The sequence below is a fragment of the Vigna umbellata genome, chromosome 11 (genome assembly GCF_029865625.1).
Source record: "Vigna umbellata cultivar VRB3 chromosome 11, Vumbellata_1.0, whole genome shotgun sequence".
Lineage (NCBI taxonomy): Eukaryota > Viridiplantae > Streptophyta > Magnoliopsida > Fabales > Fabaceae > Vigna > Vigna umbellata.
In genome coordinates this window covers 17,381,445-17,395,560 of record NC_142175.1, presented here as the reverse complement: position 1 = coordinate 17,395,560, position 14,116 = coordinate 17,381,445, and the positions used below count along the sequence as shown (strand labels likewise).

Below are 14,116 nucleotides of genomic sequence, written 5' to 3'. Positions count from 1 at the left end.
CAAAAGCAACCTTTAAGACTTAGAAACTAGCTTGAACTCATATTTTTTTCTTTAGTTTTGTGAATAAGAGAGTTAAATGTGAATTTAATGGTTTTGTGCAAGATTCCCCTGATTTTGTAGGCTAATTGAATAATTTGAAAGAAGAATTGAAATACCGAATGATTGGAGTGCTGAAAAGTCAACCAGAAAAGTCAACCAGTCAACCAGAAAGTCAACCAGTCAACCAGAATGCTGAAAAACCAACCAGAACGCAGAAAAAGTGTGACCGAGTGGCGCTGAGCGGTAAAATACCGCTGAGTGGCACTTTTCGGGTGCCAAAATCACCGCTGAGGGGCAAAAACAGCAGCTGGGGGCAAAATGGATGATGCGCTATTACCGCTCAGCGGTAAAATCTCGTTGAGCGCCATTCTAAGTGGGCTTGGACCGATTTTCTTTTGTTGTTATGGGCTTGGACTTGTTTTATGTTATTTTTATGCCCTATTTAAGGACTTTCACGTCCTAGGGTTTGTATCTTTGGCTGGGAGGAAGCAGAAACACACTTTTCACCCCTTGGGAGTAGATTGGGAGATGGTGACGACTCTCCTCTTCTCTTTCTAGGGTTTTTCTATCTCTTTCATTCTTTCATTATTATTCATCTAGTTTCACCATGAATATGGTGAACTAAACCTTGTATTGTTGTTGGGGAATCAATGTAGTCTTGTGAAACTCTCATATATGGAATTTGTTTTAACATCTTATTTTAAGACTTATGCTTTCTTTCATCATTAGTTAGGATTTTTCCTCTTTGCTTAAAGCTTGCTTTGTTTAACTCATTCATTGCCATGATTATTGATTTTGTCGATATGGGAACGTACGGGGAAATCTAGATCCGGGGAATTTCTCCCAATAGCATATTGGTTGCCTTTAAGCTCCTGCACTTCAAAACTAATTACTAGGAGTGCTAGGAATTGTATGAACTCATAAATAAGGATAGACCTTCTTGCAAGGTGATTTAGAGAGTGGCATTAGCAATTGATGAAAAAAATGATGAATTCCTAAAAGTATATGAGAGTGGATAAGATGAAATTGATAACCCCAACAACATACTCATCCATCTAATTCATTAAAGTGTTTGTATTCCTCTTTTTCATTGATCAACTACATGCATACATGTTTAATTATTGTCTTTTGCATTTAAACCCTACAATCAATTGTTAATAAGTCTTAAATAATCAACAAATCATATAGCTAACTAGGCCGTGAGTCCTTTGGGAAAACGATACTTGGTCTTACCTAGTTTTATTACTTTATACGATTCGGTCACACTTGCCGATTGTTAAACAAGTTTGTGGCGCCGTTTTTCGGTGTTCATAAATTTGTCATCAAGCAGCTGAAGCTTCAGCTATGGAGGAAGATGAAGATGATGATGATGATGACACATTTGAGGATGCTGAAGATAATGAAGAGGAGGAAGATACAGATGACATCACAGGCTGATGAGGAGCTGAGATAACATCTACTGATGGATGCTATCAGCACTAGAGCATGATCTTTTCTATCTTTGGTTTTATAATATTGAACTTATTTGCTTTTGTTTTTAGAATAGGGTTGATGTTCTCAATTTGAACTTTTTCTGTTATGATGGTTTGCTTATGACTTATTCATGATGAGTACTGCTTGATGATGTTTGGATCTTGATTGATGATTGAGAATGTACACATTATATGCTTATACAGGTGGTTCACAAGCCTTGTGAACAAATGCATGATGTTATGACTATGATTATGATGCTAAGCAGGATGTGTATGTGGAATGTGAATGAGCTTATATGTGAGATTTTGAGCTCTAGAGTTGTTGTTGAATGTTATTACTTTGAAAGCATGAATGAATGACTTTGCCCAGGTTTTCTATGATTGAATCACTTGCTTGTTTACATCATATGATCAAGGCCATTTGTGGGTAACCCTTTTGTTAGCCAGATGCATGAATTTAGCCCACTAAAAGAGAGCACTAAGTGTGTTATCCTTTGAACCCTTAGCCTTGAACATGATTTGAAAACCCTTTTTGAAAAAGCTTTACCTTGAGTTAAGTTGAAAATATTTTGTGGTATTGATAAATGTTCAAGTTTGGGGTTGTTGGAAAATAGAAAGGGAAAATAAAAAGCATTGAGCCAAAAGTTAAGCATGTGAAAAGCAGAAGAAAAAGAAAAGAAATGCTCAATGCAAAAGAAAGTTGGGAATAATTAAGAATGGTTGTGTTTAGATGATTCTCTTAACTCAAGGGTTTTTTGATCCGGAAAAACCAATTGTTATTGTTAGCCCAGCCACATTATAAGCCATTGAAAAGTCCTTGTGATGATGCTTGCTTGTAAGTGTTTTCGATTGTGGTTAAATGAAAGGCAAAGTTGATTCATGTGACATTGTGAGAGTAAAGTGAATGAGTGAATATCTCCTATACACTTGTGTGTTTGAGTGAAACACTTTATCTAGTGAGGATAGATTCCATGAACACATAAAACATCTTTTCTTATTTGATTGATCATTCATGAAAATAGCATTTGTTGGATATTATGTGATTGAGTGAACACTGAAAGCATGTGCACATCTTGATTACAGTCTTGTTGATGAGCTAAATTGAGTATTTACTTATCTTGAAAGAAGGATTTTTGAATGTGGTGAACCATTATATGGATTGATGGAAGATTGAGTTACATCTTTTTTGCTTGAGGACAAGCAAAGTTCTAAGTTTGGGGTTGTGATAACGGTTGAAAAACCGTTATTTTTATGCTTAAAATTGATACCAAAAGCAACCTTTAAGACTTAGAAACTAGCTTGAACTCATATTTTTTTCTTTAGTTTTGTGAATAAGAGAGTTAAATGTGAATTTAATGGTTTTGTGCAAGATTCCCCTGATTTTGTAGGCTAATTGAATAATTTGAAAGAAGAATTGAAATACCGAATGATTGGAGTGCTGAAAAGTCAACCAGAAAAGTCAACCAGTCAACCAGAAAAGTCAACCAGTCAACCAGAATGCTGAAAAACCAACCAGAACGCAGAAAAAGTGTGACCGAGTGGCGCTGAGCGGTAAAATACCGCTGAGTGGCACTTTTCGGGTGCCAAAATCACCGCTGAGGGGCAAAAACAGCAGTTGGGGGCAAAATGGATGATGCGCTATTACCGCTCAGCGGTAAAATCTCGTTGAGCGCCATTCTAAGTGGGCTTGGACCGATTTTCTTTTGTTGTTATGGGCTTGGACTTGTTTTATGTTATTTTTATGCCCTATTTAAGGACTTTCACGTCCTAGGGTTTGTATCTTTGGCTGGGAGGAAGCAGAAACACACTTTTCACCCCTTGGGAGTAGATTGGGAGATGGTGACGACTCTCCTCTTCTCTTTCTAGGGTTTTTCTATCTCTTTCATTCTTTCATTATTATTCATCTAGTTTCACCATGAATATGGTGAACTAAACCTTGTATTGTTGTTGGGGAATCAATGTAGTCTTGTGAAACTCTCATATATGGAATTTGTTTTAACATCTTATTTTAAGACTTATGCTTTCTTTCATCATTAGTTAGGATTTTTCCTCTTTGCTTAAAGCTTGCTTTGTTTAACTCATTCATTGCCATGATTATTGATTTTGTCGATATGGGAACGTACGGGGAAATCTAGATCCGGGGAATTTCTCCCAATAGCATATTGGTTGCCTTTAAGCTCCTGCACTTCAAAACTAATTACTAGGAGTGCTAGGAATTGTATGAACTCATAAATAAGGATAGACCTTCTTGCAAGGTGATTTAGAGAGTGGCATTAGCAATTGATGAAAAAAATGATGAATTCCTAAAAGTATATGAGAGTGGATAAGATGAAATTGATAACCCCAACAACATACTCATCCATCTAATTCATTAAAGTGTTTGTATTCCTCTTTTTCATTGATCAACTACATGCATACATGTTTAATTATTGTCTTTTGCATTTAAACCCTACAATCAATTGTTAATAAGTCTTAAATAATCAACAAATCATATAGCTAACTAGGCCGTGAGTCCTTTGGGAAAACGATACTTGGTCTTACCTAGTTTTATTACTTTATACGATTCGATCACACTTGCCGATTGTTAAACAAGTTTGTGGCGCCGTTTTTCGGTGTTCATAAATTTGTCATCAAGCAGCTGAAGCTTCAGCTATGGAGGAAGATGAAGATGATGATGATGATGACACATTTGAGGATGCTGAAGATAATGAAGAGGAGGAAGATACAGATGACATCACAGGCTGATGAGGAGCTGAGATAACATCTACTGATGGATGCTATCAGCACTAGAGCATGATCTTTTCTATCTTTGGTTTTATAATATTGAACTTATTTGCTTTTGTTTTTAGAATAGGGTTGATGTTCTCAATTTGAACTTTTTCTGTTATGATGGTTTGCTTATGACTTATTCATGATGAGTACTGCTTGATGATGTTTGGATCTTGATTGATGATTGAGAATGTACACATTATATGCTTATACAGGTGGTTCACAAGCCTTGTGAACAAATGCATGATGTTATGACTATGATTATGATGCTAAGCAGGATGTGTATGTGGAATGTGAATGAGCTTATATGTGAGATTTTGAGCTCTAGAGTTGTTGTTGAATGTTATTACTTTGAAAGCATGAATGAATGACTTTGCCCAGGTTTTCTATGATTGAATCACTTGCTTGTTTACATCATATGATCAAGGCCATTTGTGGGTAACCCTTTTGTTAGCCAGATGCATGAATTTAGCCCACTAAAAGAGAGCACTAAGTGTGTTATCCTTTGAACCCTTAGCCTTGAACATGATTTGAAAACCCTTTTTGAAAAAGCTTTACCTTGAGTTAAGTTGAAAATATTTTGTGGTATTGATAAATGTTCAAGTTTGGGGTTGTTGGAAAATAGAAAGGGAAAATAAAAAGCATTGAGCCAAAAGTTAAGCATGTGAAAAGCAGAAGAAAAAGAAAAGAAATGCTCAATGCAAAAGAAAGTTGGGAATAATTAAGAATGGTTGTGTTTAGATGATTCTCTTAACTCAAGGGTTTTTTGATCCGGAAAAACCAATTGTTATTGTTAGCCCAGCCACATTATAAGCCATTGAAAAGTCCTTGTGATGATGCTTGCTTGTAAGTGTTTTCGATTGTGGTTAAATGAAAGGCAAAGTTGATTCATGTGACATTGTGAGAGTAAAGTGAATGAGTGAATATCTCCTATACACTTGTGTGTTTGAGTGAAACACTTTATCTAGTGAGGATAGATTCCATGAACACATAAAACATCTTTTCTTATTTGATTGATCATTCATGAAAATAGCATTTGTTGGATATTATGTGATTGAGTGAACACTGAAAGCATGTGCACATCTTGATTACAGTCTTGTTGATGAGCTAAATTGAGTATTTACTTATCTTGAAAGAAGGATTTTTGAATGTGGTGAACCATTGAATGGATTGGTAGAAGATTGAGTTACATCTTATTTGCTTGAGGACAAACAAAGTTCTAAGTTTGGGGTTGTGATAACAGTTGAAAACTATTATTTTTATACTTAAAATTGACTTCAATTACAACTATTATGACTTAGAAATTAGCTTGAACTCATGATTTTGTTGAATTGTTGGAAATAGCAGAGTTGGACAGGTTTTATGCTTGATTTCCTTGTTTTTGCAAGTACCACTCAGCGCAAATTACCGCTGAGCGGCACTCTCAAAGACCCGTTGGCATCGTTGAGGGGAGAAAAGCCACTACGGGGAAGAAGTGGTCATGCGCTATTACCGCTGAGCAACACTTTTCTGGGCTTGGGCCTACTTTTTTGTATCTTTTAGAATATTATATAAGGTTTTAGTTAACTTAGGTCAATCATCTCTGGCTAGGACGAAGCAAAAACGCACTCTTTCACCCCTTGGAGGAGGATTTTGGATGCTAAGGCTCCTTTCTCAACTTTCTAGGGTTCTATCTTTCACTTTTCCATTGTATTTCATCTAGTTTCACCATGAATATGGTGAACTAAACTTATTTTGTTGTTGGGGAATCAATGTAAATCCTTAGAAACTCTGTTGTATGGAATTTGTTCTTCAAGATGATTTTTATGATACATGCTTTCTTTCATTAATAGTTAGGGTTTTTCCTCTTTGCTCAAAGCATGCATTGTTTAACTCATTCGATGTCATGATTATTGATTTTGTCGATATGGACACATATGGGAAAATCTAGATCTGGGGAATCTCTCCCATCAATATATTACAAACCTAGACATAGGAGTATGATAGTTGGTTGCCTTTAAGCTTATGTTCACTATAATGCATGATTAATTGCTAGGGAGACAAGATATTGTAAACTAGTGATTATGATTAGGCTTTCTTCGCTGAGACATCGGGTTTAAAGTAATTTAGAAAGTGACATTAACATTAATGAAAAAATTGATGAATTCCTAAATACAAGAGAGTGGATAGGATGAAATTGATAAACCCCAACAACATATTTATCCATATATCTCAATTCACATGTTTTGTTTCTTCTTGCCCATTGATCATCACATGCATACATATTTACTTTTCAGTCTTTTGCCTTTGAAACTTACAACAATTTGTTCACAAGTCTTAATTAATCAATAAATCACATAACTGTCTAGGCCGTGAGTCTCTTAGGAAACGATACTTGGTCTTACTAGGATTATTACTTGATACGATTCAGTTACACGTGCCGAGGGGTAAACATCGCATATTGTAAAAGTTGACGTCAAAGATCAAGTCCATTTCTTTAAATACAATTACGGATCCTTGATCTAGTCCTCCACTTATAAAATTTAGGCGTAACTTGTCACTCTGATAACATTTTTTTTTGTTTTCTCATAGCTCTTTCAAGGTCAAAAAAGTTTGGGTAAGGCATGAAGGAGATAGAAATCCAAAGAAATAAGTTAACATATTTGGATTTTATTTCAAGTAGTACAATTTCAATGACTTTTTCTTTTGGTTTTCCATTCATTCCTCCACTAAACGAAGACATTGCTTTGTTAACGTTTGATGCGGGCTATCGCGACCCGTCAAATTTGATTGCAAGAAATAATCATACTTGGAATTTAAAAACAAAACCCAAACCTCCCCAAAGGGGAGGAGGAAAAATGAACTCCAGAAAATAAAACGTCCGTGGCTGCTGTCCTAACTCCTACTCCTAATCTAATAATTCTTCTCTGGCTGCTCTCCTTCTCTTATAGGAGTGAATCCACACCTACTCTGCCTAGTCTGCTCCTTCTTTCCTTCCAGGCAGCTTTCCCGTTTTATTTTGTCCCCCTAGCTTCCTGACTTTCTCCAATATGTGCCAAAAAGTAAGCAAAAGGTGGGCCCTTCATTTGTGCTGTCCGTGTGTTTTTTCTGCTTCCTTCTTCCACGGATGTTGCCAACTTCTTTGAAAGGTGGTGCCCACTCCAAATTGCTTGTCTGTTTGTAGCTCTGCTTGCTGGCTGGACGCTTTGAAGGGCCGAGGACCGTGTGGTGCAGGCCGTGCTGCTGCTGCTGCTGGTGTTGGTGGTGCTGCTGCCATGCTTCTCAACACCGTGATCTTCCAATCATAGGTGGTGGCTGTACCAGCTCAGCCCCTACTGCTGTCCTTCTCACCTCACGGCCTCCTCTCTTGTGGTTGCTGCTGGAATACTGCTGGACCGTGAGTATAGCAGGGAGCGTGAAGTCTTCTTCTTTGCTGGACCGTGAAGGTCTTCTCTACTGGACCAGCTGCTTTCATTCTCTTCTCCTTCACATGGTGGGCGTGGTGAGTTGCTGTCCGTGAAACCAACCCAGGCTGTGTCGTCTCTTCATTTTGCAGCTCCCAAGTTTGCTAGATCCGTGAGTCAGCTTCATTCTCAGAATAATTTGGTGCAGCGTTTGTAAAAGGAGACAACCTGTGACAGGATGTGCACCGTTCCAGCTCCAAAATAATTCATGCGTGTTCTTTGGAATAAAAGAAGCATCGTCCTCTTCTTTCCATGATGTCCCATGTGCACTTTCTTCAAATAATTTCTTGGACGTGTCAAAAGTAATGAGGGGGCCGTGTGCAGCAATGAAACTTCAACAAAATTCACCACTTTGCATATTTTGGAGTTCCTACGTGATATGCTCCCAAGTCATCAACTAAATGCCAAAATAAAGCCTTGAATGGGGAATAAAACCGTGAGTGGTGGCCCCCTTGTCCTTTGGTTTCTTCTACTTCTTAAATAAAGAAGATTCCCTTTTTGGTGGCTTGGTGTGCTTAAGGCCGTGTGGTGTGTTCCAAGCAAGCCATTCATTGTGCAAAAATTTCCCACTTTCGACCATTTGGAGCATTATCATTCTTGTTTGGTTTTTCAATTGTGGCCACTTCCCTCTTCATCTTTACGTGAGTTGCTGCCAAAAAAAATACCGTGGACTACTTTGTTTCCAGCAACAAAACCGAAACCAAGCTTCATGAACCAAATATCTTTTCCATTTTTCCACTTCAACACACAAAATAAACTAATGCAGCTTCTTCCAATTAAATAACATAGTGTGTAGATGAATATTTTTCCAAATGTCCCAATTTGTATTCCCAAAATTTTCCCTGCAATTACTAATGCAAATAATTAGCTCAAATAATTCAAATTAATTAAAATAAGAATTTCTGATCGAATTAAACACAATTCAGAAAAATGGGAAAATACTGGACATTTAAGCAGAATTCCCTGATTAATTCTAGTACAATAAACTAGGTGAAGTGAAGAAAATAATGACTCATCAACGTTCAACGAATGGTGGAAATCCAGAGGAAAATGTTAACACTCATGAAATTTAAAAAAATTCAATATTTCTCTACGTCGAACGGGACAAGAGTTCGACGTCAACTGCGTAAGTAGACTCTTCTTTTTATATGTCTTGAAGATGTTGCCACCCTAAGAAATCAGATAGCTCTGAAATCTAACGGTAGAAAACAACACCAAGACAATTTAAAAAAAGAATCATACATTGCCAAATGATGAAGTTGAACAACTTTTTTTATAAATTTATTTTAGTTCTCAAAATTGTTTCAGCATTAAAAATATTGTGAACCATATTTCTTTTTCCTCAGCAATTCCCTTTTAGTAAGATAACTTAACCATTTTTGTACTATAAAAAGCATTTTGTTGACTTGAATTTCAAAGGACACCTTCATATTAACTGAGGCCTGAATGCGGCACTTTGAAATTCAAGTGAGCAAATTGCAATTTAAAGAACAAAAATAGGACGTAAAAAACATGAATCCTAATATGTTCAATACGGAAATAGGAGACAAGGGGTTACGTGAAATGCAAGCTACATTTATAGATGAACTGATAACGTCAACGGGCTAAGAGATAGACGTACATTAAATCTTATATAATTTTTTTAGATCTTAAAATTGTTTCAGCATTAAACATATTGTGAACCACTTTCTTTTTCCTAAGCACTTCCCTTTCAGTAAGATATCTTAACCATTTCTGTACTTGAATTTGAAAGGGCACCTCCATAATAAATGACGATGAATACGCCACTTTCAAATACAAGTTAGCAACTTGCAATTTAAGGAACAAAAATGCTTCGAAATCTAAGGAAAAGGAAATACAAATGGAATAAAAAACATGAATCCTAATATGTTCAACAGGGACACAGGAGGCCATGTCTTACGCGAAATTCAAGTTATATTTATAGATGAAATGATGACGTCAAACTGGCTAAGAAATAGACGTACATCATATCATGAATTATGCACTAGTGGAAAAATGACATTTTATAACGTACAAAAATGATCTTTTATAACGTAGTTACTGGGGACATAGTTCTGGGCGATATAGTAAGTCTACGCATTTTATAACGTAGCAAAAATTTACGTTATAATATGTTCAACATATTATAACGTAGTTTTTGAAGTACGTTATAATATGCGCAGTTTATTATGACAAATTTTCATTTGTCTGTTATAATAGGATGGAAGGTTTTATAACGTAGAAGTTTTTGTACGTTATAATATGTGATATATTATTACGTATATATTGTTGTACGTTATAATATGTGATCAACTATCATAACGTACATTGTTTAGTACGTTATAATATATGTTTTTTTTTTAAAAAAAAATTGATTATTACATTTGACATCCAATAAAATTATAATAATATTAATGTATTATGATCTCATCCAATCAATTTATAATCAATATACCTTCAAATAAACAAATTTAAGAAAATTAACAAAATAGAATTCATTTCAAATATTAAATAGTCTAATATTTAATACATCATTTATACATGAATATTGAATTGTCCAACTAACACTTAAAATAAAAGAAGCTCAGTTTCTTCTAATGTCTTCAATGTCTGCAACTTTCATGGGAGATGAATCATTAAAGATCTACAAATAAAATAATAGAATTAAAAAAATATTCTAATGAATAGTTCAAGTTACATTAGAGATGTAAGACTAAAACCATTTGATACATCTAAATCTGATTATTAAATCTGAATGTAACAAAAAATTTTACTATATCACAAAATTATGTAAGTTTACATGTGAATAAATTTAGACAAAAATATAAGTTAAAATAGATTGACAAAAGATAAAATAAAAAAAATAAGTACAATTAGATATAAAAACAATCAGATTTTTTTAAATTATTTATTTCCAATCAAAGACTCCTTTCTCTTTTACAAAATGAAAAAAAAAATACAAAAATAAATGAGAATACGAAATTATTTGTCTGGAATAAAATTTCAACCTCATGCCATTTCAAGAAAAGAAAAAAGACTAGTAAATTACACAAATGATGACAAATCCATGAAAATAAAGTAACACAGGATAATGCTCTAAAGAAGTGGATAAGTTTAAAACAAACATTTTTTAACTGGTTGTCACATAAAAAATTCATCGAGCAATGATATTAAAATCCATATAATTTGAGGCATTTACTTATCTAAACTGGTACAAACATGACTTTAACTGCAAGAATACGATAACATTGTCCCAGGAACAGGCTCAAAAACTTCGGCTATTTCTATGTCAAGCATGTTTGGTTTTTTCTATAACAGTCTTACCTTAGATCTTAAGCTTTTGAGACGTGTTGTCAAACAAATAAATTTTGCTGGATCCTTCCAAATGAGAGGCAGTGACGAAGTTGGACAATCCTAAAACAACAATGTAACTTAGTTGGATACTATAGAAAATTTGTTTAAGCGTCCTCCAAAATTTTGATGACAATAACTAAGTTAATTCACAAGAATCAACCATTCACTAAACATAATTTTGATGAAGTATATTAGAAAGTTGGATAATTCATAATATTCTGATGAATAAATACTTACTTGAATATATTTTTAGTAGGTCTCTGATAGCATGCAAAAAATTATCACTGTCATGTACTCCTCCTTCTTGAACATCAGAGGCACCTTGGATCAGGACCAAGCAATGACCCTGCAAACCATAAAGGGAAGTTCAAAAGATAAAAGTAGAGGTGTGATGCAAAACTGGACTTTGACTCCTCAAAGGTGAGAGGAGAACACTTGATAGGATTGTGATAAAATAAATTATGCTTAATTGAAGGAGCCAAATACATTCAACAATTGTGAGTTCACTTTGTTCTCTAAAGTGCACCTACTAACTTTAAAGGAGCCAAATCCCTTAGTGGCAGAGGACAAAAGGACTGATGCCTGGCAAGGAGATTGATGAATCATCGAGGATGAAGGAGAGAAGAAAAGAGAACAGAGTAGCATTGCAGTGATAGGAAAATTTATAATGCAGGGAGATCTGTATCACAACAACTGCAAAAGGAAAACTCCTCAAGCGAGCATTTGAGCAAAAAACCAAGGCCCAAACGGCAACCATTGCAATTCCACTCAAAATGCTAAGAAACCGCTCTCTCACCACACAAAAACCAAAACAAAACCACACAACACTGACATTTTCGTTTTCATATTATACACATCACCTACAAAACATTCTATCAAACGGCCATAACTTCCCAAATCAACTCGGGATGGAAAGAAGGTAACCTTGCCAGAGAACAACCTTCGAACTTCGTCTCGTCTGTTACCATCATCAGACACTCCGTCGAAACCGAGGTCGGCGAGGTCTCACCCTTCCAAATCCCATCCTCCTCCTCTCTCTCGTGCTAACGCCACTGATTTCCCCACCAATCCAAACACAATCCCCACCAATCTAGGACAAATTAGTGAAATTAATAGAAGAAAAACATAACAAATTAGGAAAAAACAAATAGTAGAAGAAATTTTGACGATTTCGAAGTATGAATCATAAAACCTACTTGGTCAGATTTCGGAGACGAAGAGGCAGCGGAGGTAGAAGCAGTCTCCGAAGGTTCTATAACTACTTGGTCAGCCGTAGGAACAGTGCTTTCAGTTCACTGGCCTTCGCCTTCCCCTAACCTAGCTCTCCTTCTCTCTATAGCCTAAACCACAACCACAATCGCGCGGAGGGAGGAGTGTTCTCGGAGCCGAGAAAAGCATGGGCGCGGAGCAGTGTTCTCAGAGTGTTTGGAGGGAGGAGTGCCGAGAAATTAAAGATGAGAGGGAACGTGATAATAGGTTTGGAACGAGAGGAGTCTTCGGAGGTTTAGAGACGCAGAAGAGAGGAACGAGACGAGAGGGAAAGTTGAAATGAAATTAGGGAAATGTGGAAAAATTAGAGATACTATAACTGATTTTCAAAACTACGTTATAATATGTCTTAAACTTATTTACAAGTTTGCCATCGTGTTTTAATTTTATAACTGATTTTTAAAACTACGTTATAATATGTCTTAAATTTATTTACAAGTTTGCCACCGCGTTACATATTATAACTGATTTACAAAACTACGTTATAATATGTTCTATTATGATGGATAATTTTTATCCGTTATAATAGGTTGGTTATAAAATGTCATTTTTCCACTAGTGAATCCATCATCTGTAGGAATGTCGAAGCCCAGCCGTAGTGGACTTTTGAACATCATTCAGTGAAAAGTAATAAATCTCTTTTGATTTTGATAAGAACCAATTGACGTCCAGCCCCCCAAAAATGGACGTGGAAAACATCGTTGGAAACAACACACCATTAATGTCCCAACTACTCCAATTTACCTCACGTCCAAGCCCCACAGACTCAGACGTGCTATTTAATGATTAAAAAGTAAAAAGAAAAAAAGAATGAAAACTAGATGAACCGCTGACGAAAAATAGATCATGATAAAAGCAGTACATCATGTAATTATGCTTAGGAACTGCCACATTGTATAAACCTCGAAGCCTAGCAGAATTCGACGTTCAAACATCATTCACTGAAAAAGTAAAAAATCTCTTTGGATTCTAATATGAACTCCTTGCTGACTAAACGAAGACATTTTTATGATATAGGACGTCATTGATGACAAATATTTGACATCAATCTCCAATCCTTTGCACCGAATACACTCAAAATTCAACGTCAACTGTATAAATTTAATTTATATTGCAATTGTTTCCACCATAAGAAATGAAATAGCTCTGAAATCTAATTGTAGAACACAACTCCAAGACAATTTAAAAAACGATTCATACATAGTTAAATGATGAAGTTGAACAACAATTTTATATAATTATGGGTTAAATATGTTTTTCGTCCCTTAAGTATCACACGATTTTGGTTTTAGTCCCTACTCGAAACTTTGAGGGGTTTTAGTCCTCATAGTTTTGAAACTCTTACTATTAGTCCTTAAAATTGAACGACGTTAACTTTTAGTGGATGTAGCTAACGACCAGCCCACATGTGATACCACCTTCCCTGACTACTTTTAATTGATGTGGGAGTAAAGGTGTGGTGGTCGGCCTAGTGTTAACCCTCGGCAAGTGTAACCGAATCGTATCTAGTAATAATAAATGGTAAGACCAAGTACCGTTTCCCAAAGGACTCACGGCCTAAACAATTATGTGATTTGTTGATTAAATTAGACTTGTGAACGAATTCTCGTAGATTTAAATGAAAATACTAAAAAGTAAATATGAATGCATGTATTGATCAATTGAACAAAAGAAGCAAAATGTGATTGAAATATATGGAATGATGATGTTGTTGGGGTTTTTAATTCATCCTATCCACTCTCATGTATTCAAGAATTCATCTTCTTCATT

General features: G+C 35.5%; 1 long non-coding RNA gene across 1 annotated transcript; it reads right to left on the bottom strand.

Annotated features, from left to right (window-relative positions):
- Positions 1–10,283: 10,283 nt before the first annotated feature.
- LOC148191062 (uncharacterized) lies at positions 10,284–12,639 on the bottom strand. Its single transcript, XR_015783074.1, has 5 exons — positions 12,274–12,639; positions 12,002–12,167; positions 11,315–11,423; positions 11,048–11,137; positions 10,284–10,367 (listed from the first exon to the last, which is right to left on the bottom strand). It is a non-coding gene; the product is annotated as an uncharacterized LOC148191062 (long non-coding RNA).
- Between the last annotated feature and the right edge of the window lie 1,477 nt (positions 12,640–14,116).